At 37.8% G+C, this 12,252-nt stretch overlaps 1 protein-coding gene and 1 long non-coding RNA gene across 5 annotated transcripts in view; both read right to left on the reverse strand.

Annotated features, from left to right (window-relative positions):
• Positions 1-12,252, reverse strand: part of XKR6 (XK related 6) — a 322,730-nt gene that overhangs the window by 227,224 nt on the left and 83,254 nt on the right. The window lies entirely within an intron of this gene.
• Positions 236-12,252, reverse strand: part of LOC123384866 — an 85,800-nt gene continuing 73,783 nt past the window's right edge. For all 4 annotated transcript variants that reach the window (XR_006596564.1, XR_006596562.1, XR_006596563.1 and 1 more), the window contains 2 exons: positions 7,116-7,228; positions 236-5,079 (listed from right to left, as the gene is read on the reverse strand). This is a non-coding gene — a long non-coding RNA (uncharacterized LOC123384866). The remainder of the gene's footprint in view (positions 5,080-7,115; positions 7,229-12,252) is intronic.

A 12,252-nucleotide genomic window follows, 5' to 3' on the forward strand; every position in this document is an offset into this window, starting at 1 on the left:
CGGAGCACAGCTCACGCGCACCGACCCACACCACTACTGACTCCAGATGGGGGTCTTGCGCTCCTCTCCAAACTTCACAGCCCACCCCACCCCATTCCCACCGACTCACTACCACTGCTACCTTCCATAAAGGTTCCCAAACCTCTAATTTAGACCATCGTTTACAGCTCCTTTTGTTCACTTCCTCTCATCTAACTTGCTCATGTTTCATAAAAATTTAATTACTAAAAGCTCCTTCAGGGTACAAAGCTACTTTATTTGCACACAGTTTGCTGCATACACAGAAAAGCTCAACACGCATTTCCAGCCAGCCCAACCCCCAGCGCTTGGTAATTACAGCCAAAGGTTCAGAAACTCTTAACTGAAGACACAGTAGGTTCACATGTGGAAAACAAACACGTGTCAACAGCTTCTAAGAACACTTGCACGTTACATGAAAAGTAAAAAGATTGTGTACCTTAAAATGTTACTCAAGAAAGTAATTTCAAAAAAATAATTTCAAACTATTAGGGCTCAAATACGGAGACCACTTAAGTTTAATATTTATTAGAGCAAGAATCAGAAAATTATTGTACATAGTATATACTCTTTCATACAAAACATATTTATTTGCACATGTTTCTGAAAACTACTTGTAAAAACTCTTTTTGAGTAATACCACATTTGACTTACGTCAGGGTTCATTTGGTAAGGTTTTTATTTTGTGGAAAGTAAGGCACACCAGGAGAGTCAATGTGGGTTCACGGTTAACCTGGAATTTGGCCTATTTCTTTGGACAAATCTTGTTTTCAAAATCATTCCGGCATGAGGACTTTCTCTGCACATGATCTGCTTTTACCAGAGTCCGGTGGAGGACCCGGGGAACTCTTCGGCTCCCTCGTTAACTCATGACCTCAGAACTAGCAAGCTTACACAGAGGTCAACTACGGTTCCCCCTGTGTGGATGGCGCCATGCGGTCCATTCCCGGCCTCAGGAGAATCGAGCGGCGGAGAGGACGAGGGGACAGTGCCCAGCACAGAGCAGAGGTATGAAGGAGACTACTGTGGACAGCACAGCTAAGAGGCTGTATTTTAAACACCGTGCTGTGCATCTGTGGGGGCAAACCTCACGCAACTCAAATCCCCAAGTCTAGATCTGTTTTCTCTCTCCAGCAGAACACGCAGGAAGGGGGAGGGAAATGAGAGAGCACATGTGGCCCAGTAGGACAACTGAAAACCGCCCACTGCAGGCAGAACAAAAAGGACGATGGGAAGGGAGCCTCAAAAGGTGTGATTTTAATGCCGCCTCGACCTAACCGAGGGGCTAAAATTGGGCAACACTGAGAGGAGCTGAAAAGGAAATGCAATACAACTACCTGGGAGGGATAGCGGGATAGATTTAACAGGATCCTGGAATCCTCTACCTGCTCCACATTTCCCCACATTTAAGTCAACAGTATAGAAAAGAAAGGACAGAGAACAAGTATCAGGGCACAGGTGAACTCCGGCTCCTCTCTCAGGGCACAGGAAAGGCACATGGAAGGCAGATGGTGCAAAAGCCCAAAACACTATATTCTGAGAGGAAATTAAAAAAACACCTTCAAATCCAGAATACATGGCAACTAACTTTCAGTCGAGTTCAATGACCCAAGCTCCTCCCTCCCTCAGTGAGTAGTCAGAACAAACTGTCCTGACAGAAATGTTTCAAAGGCCAGAGTCCTGTTTTCTTATATTAAAGATACATTTTATGAGGTTGTTTTCTCTCTCTATAGGTCCAGTTCATAAAACAGTCAAATTGTTTCATGTACAAAAGCAGTGCAGTCGAAGATGTTTCCAGAGTGCTGCGCTGTCAATCTGACGATGCTCTTCCGTCTCTTTACTCAAGTCCCAAAGTAAGTTTCTTCAGATTTCTTGATTTTTCAAGGATGACCTTCTCAGCGAAGCTGTATTTTGCAGCAAAGTCCCAGTGAACGACATAACGAGCAGGGGATCTGAGATTCCAAAATGAAGATTAGAGCCACTCAAATAGAATTTTTTTGTCAAAAACACATTTCTAATAAGATCAATTCAATGTATGCATTCTGTGTCAAAATATGAACTGAAGACAGTTTTGTCTCATCTTATAAATGGCTTAATAAGATTCAGAAACAATCATACATTCAGGAACTTGAAAGGAATAAAGAATGAATTATCCGGTCATCTCAACAATTCCCCTGAAAACGTGTTATAGATTTGAGTCACAAAATAACAATCCCAGGTTCCCAGTTACTATGTTAATGTGAAGTGCACATTTTACACCATTAATGTGACATCCTATGACACGAGGAAAAAGTCACAGTTAGAAACCTTTATAATAATTCGAGGTTTTAGAAGAAATATGCTCATTTTTAAAAACAGAACATCAAGATTCAACTTACTATGGAATAAACCCCCCTGTGCCAGTAGGAAGGAGGTACTACCCAGGAGGCTGTGCCACACACAAATGCCTCAGGCTCTCTTTCTACCACTGTACTTGTGGGGCAGCGTTTTGTGAACGACGTCTGCTCCATTACGTTACAGAGCTCTGGACATGGGGCTTCAGTTCAACGAGTAAGGCAGTAAGCGTCCTTCAAGATTTGAAGCTCCATTCGAGAACCCCTGACAGACAGTTGACAATAAAGTCAAGAGCAAGGTCAGAAGTAAAATGAAGATGATCTTGTAGATCAGGGCTTCCTGACCTGACAGCCAAGGGCAGTCCCTCTACCCTCAGAAATTGCAGTCTTGTTGGGGAAAGGATCCAGAGTTACCTTCAGGTTTTCAAAAGAGGGTCGAAAAGTGCCCAAATACCAAGAACCACTGTTCTAGGCTCACATTCTGTGTGTGTCCCTACGCACTTACTGTATCCAAATTTACAAAGATCCGTTCCTCTCTGGGTAAACGAGCTTAGATTTCTACATTTCCACAGTGATGTGCCAGACTATGGAGTAGAGTGACCCAAGAAGGTACACATTTTCTCACTAAAATTGTTACAGTACAACTGAGGACAACATTAGACAAATGTCAGGTTTTATTTAGAAGTTTCTAGTAAGCAACCATCACATACTGATTATAGTCATGCCATCAATTCTCTACTATGCTCTGTATTCTACATTACTCTCTAACGTTGCAAAATAGAGACAAAAGATCCAGATTTTACAATATTTTCTCTAGTATCTACGATACTTATTTTGAATTATATTCATTTTTGAGCTGCATACCCATTTATAACACACTACAATAAATACCAAACTCTGTGTTAGGAAATCCATTAATATTTCTCCAGATCACATACCACTGTCCTTACAATACTGCAGTGTGCTAGTGTGAACTACCCTAATGAGTCTAAGAATGCCTACTATCCAAGGGATTTCATATTCTATCTCATAATCTCCAGGAAATTAATTTCCTTCCCTTATTATACCTTAGTTAGCTATGTAAGGGGTTATCCCCCACCCCCACCCCCACCATTTTTTTATTCTTGGGCTCTTAAATTTTCCCCCCTCTTGGGTCTCTTTCATTTGTACTCAAAGTGTTCAGAATCTAAGAAGGTTTTTAAAATATTCATTTCAGTATAGACCAACTTTTTTCCTGTCTGTCTAATTCCTTCTGGGTATATCAAATGCCGAGGCCCAGTCAATACTGTGGCTAGAATTGGCTAAGAGGAAACACCTCTATTGATAAAAGTATCACAGAAGGAGAGTTTTTAAAAAGCCAGTTGTAATGGGAAAGCAGCAAAGAGGCAACACACATTTAAATTAAAATGTAACCTGATTTTTAAAAATCTAATGTCTTCATTGTGCCACCTATTAAATATACCTATCAGTCAAATCCTCTTAAAGCAAAGCAAAGTAAAGCAAAGGGGTGGAGGGTGTATTTTATTTAGTTCTGGAAGTCTTCTAATAGAAACGTTATGAAAACTTGGGTTATACACCAACTTCCGTATTATTGGATAATCTACCAATAATAAACCTTGTAATAGTCAAATACATTAACATTCTACTGGACTACCTCAGCCTTTTCCTATGATCCTTTTTCAGGCTGTTCTAAATACAGTCTTAAAAATCAATTTTTTCCTCAGTTTTGGTCAAAGGGGTAGAGAGGCTGTTGTATCATTTGACCATCAAAATAACTGCCCCAGAAAATTCCTCAAATCTGTTAATCGCAGCAGGAACAGGTCAGGGAACAAGTCAACCACTGACTGTCACCCAAGGACTGTCTGACTCTCCTATCAAATAACAAGTTCTCCAGCCATTCCTATGGTTAAGCATAAGCATACCCTAGCTCACATTCTGGGCCTATGTGAAAATGAGCCCACAGTTTTAAAACAGTATGTTCAGGTACACAGAATGGAGCTAACTTTCGAATTTTTAAGGGGAAATATTCTTTCTTGGAGATTAAAATTTGTTTTTCTTCCTTTTCATTTACATGGTCTATCTCTTGGCCATCTTACTTTCCCCCTAACCCATTCGCCCAACAATAGGGAGAGAGGGAAGAGGTAAAACTGAACAGTTCTTTTTCCTCCCTATTAGCACTTCTGTTCCTAGACAATAATATCCAAGGAGAAAATCGGCAGCGTTTTGTCACAAGTGTATTTGGATATAATCTGTACATTCGAATACAGACCGTTTTGAGGTCATTTCCAGGCTGAAATTTTATAATTACTATCTCTAGGACTGTCACTTGATCTCTTCCTGTTCAATAATTACCACTGATCTAAGTAAGCTACACTGCACAGTAGTAGAAAGGTAAAGGAGCTGAACAAACTGGCCCGAGGCGTGGGGGAATACATAAACCGCCAGGAAAATACGGGGTCCATAAAAACCCCCAAATCTTCAAAATAGGACTATCTCCAGAGAATGACACTAATACTGATAGATGACAATTTGAGATATGCATGTCAACTTAGAAACACAAAATTTATAATACCTAGTCTTTTATATACTTTTTATTAAATCTACTGATTCACCTAGTAAGCCATTATATACACAAAACAATAATTTCCAGAGTTCCTAAATATTTCCAACATATTCAACTTAGGGATCCAAGATTCTGAACATGCCATCACCAAAAAAAATTGCAAACCTAAAAAACAAAAAGGAAAAAAAATTAAACAATGTCAAAAGGAAAAAACTTTCTAAGGTCAATATTTACTTCTATAATTTTCAAAATGACATTTTAAAGTTAATGTTTCTTTCTCATCTTACAGTTACAAGCTCTTAAGTCTAACATTAAAGTTTTGCTTAGAAACAAGGCAGTTTACTTATTAAAAAATATTAAACTATACTTATATATATCACCTATTTAATATTTATTGGGTCCAAATATCTTCACATTTACAATTTCAGGCTTTAAATTAAAGTGGCATCAGTTCTATATTTTCTGTTAATAAGCTATTATTATGGTGACAAATATTCAGATGTATAAATGAGATTACTGATTTCATTCTTATATAACACATGCCTTTAGAAACCACATTTTTAGCCAATTAATAGTGGTTAAAGTCTTTGTACTTCTATCACATTCATTTTTAGCACATGAAATAGAAATATAAAAGATGACCTTCAAAGTTCTTCTAACTTCAAACAGGGTCAACTAGATAGGCTTTATTTGAGGGAAGAAAAAAAGTGTTTGGGTAAACATAAGAAACAAGAATTTCAAAAAAATAAAAACAATCTATTTGTTTCTTATTAAAGCATTAACACACAAAAGTGAACTATATGAACAATTCTGCTACTACAGGCTTAAAAACTATGTTTTTAGATTGGCCTGTTTAATTTTTCCATAGAAAAGCAAGAGGTCAGAGTTCACATTTCCAGAAGAATTAAAACAACACATAGGGAGATCTAGAAAACAAAGGAAAACTGCTTCTCTTCGGAACAAAGCTAGACTGACTGACTGAAGGCTAAACCAAGATCACAGATAGAAGATAACTACACTGCTGTGCGCCTAACTGGTGCCTGGATTTGCATGGCATGTGATTAAGTCTATCATCACAGAGAGCCACATATACAAATAAAAATACATTTTAAAACTTTAAGTCACTCTCAACATCTGCGAAAATACTGTTTACAAGATATTATTTGTAATACTCTTTATAAGAAAATACTGTTTGTAGAGAAATGAGGTAATGTAGCACTATACCAACAACCGAGACCCTAGAAGAAAACATGGAAAGAAGCATGACTTTAAAAAATATGTTAATGCTGTCACAGTTCCATAGAATTTGCCCCCCCCCCCACCCCATTACCCTCTGGAAGGGGATGACAATTTCATTTTCTTGGCATGCCATCAATTAAACAAACATATAATTCAGGCTAAATATAAGTAAACCTGTGATACTACTTTTGCTATTAACACTATTACATGTAGTACAAGAAATAACAAGTAACCATTTATTCTTTGCATAAAATCTGAACTTGAGCAAAGACCCTATTGGAATTCTATTCCCAGCGGGATTCAGCCTAGTAATTGCCACATCAACATTATTTTAACAGGACCTGGACCACTGGAATAAACTTAATAAATAGTAGCACTCTCTCAAAAAAGTTTTACTGTAATAAAAACAAACAGTGCTATTCTCAACTATAAAATACATTTTGAACTAAGATACCAGTAATAATTAAAGTAGAGCTAACTGATACTACTAACATTCTTAATAGGACTTTACATCTTAAATAGAAAAACAAAAACACATACATAGACATTAAAATTCTTTATGACAGCAAAAGAAAGTTGTGACAAGAACCCTAACTCCCTAGTCTGAAACGCCTCACAAGTCTGGAGTCCCTTCTAAGAGCAAACCCTATCATTTTTCAAAGGAAGAAAATTCTTTCAATCTGCAAATTCCTAATGGCTCAGGCGTTTTCACAGAATACAGATTTTGTCACTAATTAAGTAGCTCACTAAAAAGTTCAAACAACTATACAAGGCTTACCATGTAGATTTACACAACTCTTCACCAGAGACCCAGTTTAGTTAGGGTATATTAGCATATTGTTTAATACTTTTTGTTCGTAACTTAAAAAATTTGTTTTAATCTTAAAGAGGAAGGAATTGGGATAAGAGAACAGACATGGAAAAACATGAAGGCCTCTCTTTCTCTTAGGTTTTGCCATTACCATTCTGTTTGAAGTGGTTTCAGGACGAGGCGATCGCACACCTTCTAGTCAGAAATCAGATGGCCTCAAAACAACCTCATTTCAGTCTTAGGCCTCATGTCTTTCGCTTAGAGCTAAAAATAAAAATACATGTGAATGAACAAATGAGCATGGAATGAAATCTCTAACATGACACTAAAATAGAAAATATCAGAAGCCATTTTTATCACAGAAAAATGAAAACATACACATTTCTATGCAGAGCATCACAATCCTATTTAGAAGGAAAGAGTACTCTTCTTGCCCGTCAGCTGCTGGCTCTGATAGTAACAATGACAATTTAATACCAAAGGTGGTTCCACAAAGCTACAGTAGTATTACACTCATCTCCTGAGATTCTGAAACATCCCCCCCCTCCTTTTTTCACAAAGTTAAATACAACAGGACCATTAATGAATCTAATGACATTAGATAGCAACTCAGCTCTTTTTATGCAAATAAACCAAGGCGAGCAAAGAAAGCATAATGCTGAAACAGAACAATGGGCTGGCCCTAGAAATATTATTTTTCTGTATTTAGAAACTCTGAATTCCAACAGCAACAATGGTGGTACATGAAAATTAACTTGTTTCTACAATCAAAATAAGGCATTCACTCACTCCACAAATATTGAATGTTTCTAAGTGCTGGAAACCAAATGCTGAATAGGAAAGCCGGGTTCCAGACCTCAGCAAGTGGCATCCTGGCTTTCTATCTCCTAAGTTTTTGTCTCAAGTCTGGGCTCTATATTGCGAAGGAGACAGAAAATAAGGATTGCTATGTTTCCACGAGAGGGAGGAGGGCAGTATATATGACAAGAGAATGACACTACAGGGTTTAAAACAAAATCCACTGAGAAGCCTAAATCTTATGCTGTAAGTGACGTCCAGTCAGTATTTGGTCTCTGCAATGCGAAGCTTATATTTTCAAAATCCTCATTAATCCTGAAAATTAATTCTCCTTCATTTGTAGAGCATGGTAGTTTCAATCCTCAATATAAATGTCTTGTATTATTTGGTAAGGTGAAATCTGCCAAGCACCTTCAACAGTCACTTAATAGGGGAATACTTCATTCAACAGAAGCCATATTTTAAAAATGCAGAAATTCTGTTGCCAAAGTTACACTTTAAGAACTGGCCTTAACTATAACATAATGAAGACAAATTGCTTATGAGATTTTTTTTACACCATGCATATACTTTTGTTAAATAGAATTAATACATCATCACTAGAGTCTATACTAACATTACTGCTTAATGCTTTGCATTTTTCTGCTGGATCTATGTATACTAATGAAAGTCTTTAATTTTGCGGAACACGGTACATTACCAAAACACATCAAAATCAATCAATTTAAGCTCAATGTTCACCTTAAATAAAGAGTAGTAAAAAGATTTCTGAATTAGCTTAGCTTCTGCAGTTTTTCATGTGAAGTCCAAGTACATTTAGTATCTAGACAAAAGTTACAAAATTAAATGGCTTGACTCTGAAGTTTATAGGTTTCTGAAACATTCTTTAAAGTAATAACTTGCCATTTCCACGTAAATATTTAAAGAAAAGAACTGTTTTGAGTTATACCTAGGTTTTAGAATATGGTTTGCACTAAGTGAAAATGTATTTTTTTTAATCAACAAAGCTTTTGAAAGTTCATAAAATGATTCTAACCGTTTTGTATTTTGATGCACTCAAATTTTAACCAAGGAAAACTGAATGCTGGCCTTATTTGGAAGCAGTTCCTACTTCTTCCTTTCCCACATGCATCACAGATTCCCTACCCCTTTCATTTTCAGTAAATTCCAGAGAAAACATAACTAATTGATAGACACACTTTTCCTACTCTATGCCTCGAACACTCACTTATTTGTAAGTCCCAAATTTGTCCCGCACCCATCAAGAAAACCTATCATTTAGCTCACAGCTCCTCTCAACTCAGGTTTGCTACCATTCTTTGGCAAAAACAAAAAGCAACCAGAGGCTTCACTGGCCTCTCCAAAACTTGGATCTTTCCTTTAAGTAGCTTTCATTCCTTTTTGCATCAGTCATAGTCCATTTTGTTCTACAAGTTACAGTCCTATCATTTCCCTGAACCAATCCACCTAGCCCAGAGGATGTAACCATTATTTCTTGAATTCTACAACTTTCACTACTGCCACTTTGATCAAGGCCTTTCATGATGAAGTCATGAGATTTTTTTATGACTCAGAAGACATGATTTACAGCTTATTGAGGCAAGTAATATTATACTCCATCTGAAGTTATACTAATCATGAAACTCCACTTGTCACATCAGGAATGTCACTCTGAGGTCTCCCATTTAATACAATCAATGGGGACACCTGGGTGGCTCAGTCGGTTAAGCATCTGACTTCGGCTCTGGTCATGATCTCACAGTTCGTGAATTCGAGCCCTGCATCAGGCTCTGTGCTGACAGCTCAGAGCCTGGAGCCTGCTTCAGATTCTGTGTCTCCCTCTCTCTCTGCCCCTCCCCTGCTCATGCTTAGTCTCTCTCAAAAATAAAAAAATAAAAAAATAAAAAACCACTAATAAGATCAACGAATTCCAGTAAGTTAGTTCCATTACACAGAGAATAGATATCTATGGGTTCAAGATGTTAACTGCTGTGAAGGAGTAACACCCAAGGCTATGACATATGACAGAGCATCAACAGGGGGTTTAGATTGGGCTGCCACTGCGCAACCTCAGCAGGTGCTCTTCTCTTCCTGGGCTAGGTGTTCTGGCATACAGAGCTCTGTGGTCTTACCATACAGCAGTGCTGGTGAGGTCTCTTGTTGGAAACAGCATTTAAGCTGAGATCTAAAAGCTGAACAGGAAATGGCTAGGCAAAGAATAAGAGAGGTAGCATTCCACATAGAGGGAACTAACTATGTGAAAGTCCTTGGACAGGAAAGAATATGGTGACTTGGGAGGATCAGAAAGAAGGACAATGAGGACCGAGCACACGGAAGAAGAACAAACAGGTATGAGCCAGACTAACCAGTCTCAAATGGCACGATGAGGATTTGGGGCTTTAATCTAAGTGCAATGGGGACTGCATTTATCACCCTTAACCATCTAGCTCTTTGCAGCACGATTACTACTCATACCTATTCTCTTAACAGCCAGCCATACACTTCTAACACACAGGGTCTTCTCAGTTCTCAGGAACTGACTACAAGCATACCCCAGAGACACTGCAGGTTTGGTTCCAGACTAGCGCAATGAAGCAAAGTCAAATGATTTTCGGTTTCCATGCATATAAAAGTTATGTTTACACTACACTGTAGTCTATTAAGTGTGCAATAGCATTATGTCTAAAAAGGCCATGTACGTAATCATACTTTAATTTAAAAGCACATTATTGCTAAAAAAAATTCTAACCATCATTTGAGCTTTCAGAGAGTCCTAATCACTGATCACAGATCACCATAACAAATATAATAACAATGAAAAAGCTTGAAATATTGTGAGGATTACCAGAATGTTAACAGAGACACGAAGTGAGCAAATGCTGCTGGAAAAATGGCACTGAAAGACTTGCTTGACGTTGGGCTGCCACAAACCTTCAATGAGTTTAAAAAAAAAAAAAAAAAAAAAAGCAGTACCTGTGAAGTACAATAAAGTAAAAGCACAATAAGACAAGGAATGCCTACGTTCAGCTTCTGAAATGGCTTCCACCCTGAGCTTGAAAACATAAGGTGTCACCGATTTTCCTGTCTTCTACGTCTCTCAGTATTTAGCTTAACACTCTATACGTACTAGGTATTCAAAGTTTGCACAGAGACAAATCAGTCTTGGAAGAAAACAGACTGATGAAAAATTAATCACAACAGTACAAAATGCAATCATATTTAATAAGATTCTCTATTAGATGTCTATTTGAAATTGCTTTAATTCAACTTATGAACTTGCCTGATTTTCTCTTGTGGGGATGAAATATTTATGAACTCCAGAAATTTCTTTAAACAAATGCCCAATTATAACTTTATTAGTCCACAAACACAATGCTGAGATGGCCCGGCCGTTCTCTGTGCTCACCACCAGGTGTAAGTATGGCAGTGGCCTCGTTCCTCCCTAGTATACCTATAAAAACTAGACAACCGGCTCCCAGCATTTAAAATGTACATTCAACTGAAAAGCAGGACTCCTCTGTTCTTCTGTTACAGACAATACAAGCCAACGACCTCTCACATTAAACTAGCCATCACGTTCTGCAAGTTATTGTAGGTACGCTTTACATAGGGGCAATCTATCATTTAGAAACTGTAGAATATGCTATTTCTTCCATTTTTGATAATTTTAATAAACGCTGAAAGTCAAGGGCCACCACACTTATAGATTTTAGCAGGAAATTACCATACTTCTGTTCTAAATGAAGATAAGCACCGAGTATTTTCACCTTATTCTGGTAGGTAGGGCAAGATGTCAAATTTGCTGGGTTCAACATTTAACGGCTCTGCCCACATCCCACGGATCTATTGGTACAGACTTAGAAAGAAATGTAGGATTTGTTTATTTTAAATAGGAATACACTTCCTCTACCATGAGTTGCAGATATTTCAGCTCTTTCAAAGCAGATCTTTTTGTGTCTGCAGAATGATCTGAATTGTGCCCAGAATCAGGCCATCATATAATTACACTTAATTAGATATTTTCTATACAAAACAAATAAAAATGTACTTTCATGGTTCTCATACTAAGTCCCCCATATTATGTGTCTTTATAACCAAGAGTGATAACTCTAGAAAGATTAAATGTTATTGGTTTAAAAAAAATTCTCATCTGCTTCACACTTGGTTTTAAATGGGTTAAAAAGACCAGATTTTGCACATTTTGAAGTTTAACATGGATATGGGTCCGAAGTCTAGTTTTCACAGCAGTAGACAGGATGTTTACAGGCCTTCGAAGCTTCAGCCGCGCTAACAGACAGATAGCGTTGTCCAAAAGATATGATCAGACTAATAACTAAACATCCAACAACCGGGTGGCACAATGTGACCGGGACAGGAAGAAGAGTCCGTATTTAGTACTGGAGCAGAAAACAGTGCCAGTGCGGCAAAACAGACCCATGCTGCCCTAAAGTAGAAACATCTGTCACAAATTCAGGCTCTATGAAGTACAG

This window comes from Felis catus, chromosome B1 (assembly GCF_018350175.1).
Source record: "Felis catus isolate Fca126 chromosome B1, F.catus_Fca126_mat1.0, whole genome shotgun sequence".
Classification (NCBI taxonomy): domain Eukaryota; kingdom Metazoa; phylum Chordata; class Mammalia; order Carnivora; family Felidae; genus Felis; species Felis catus.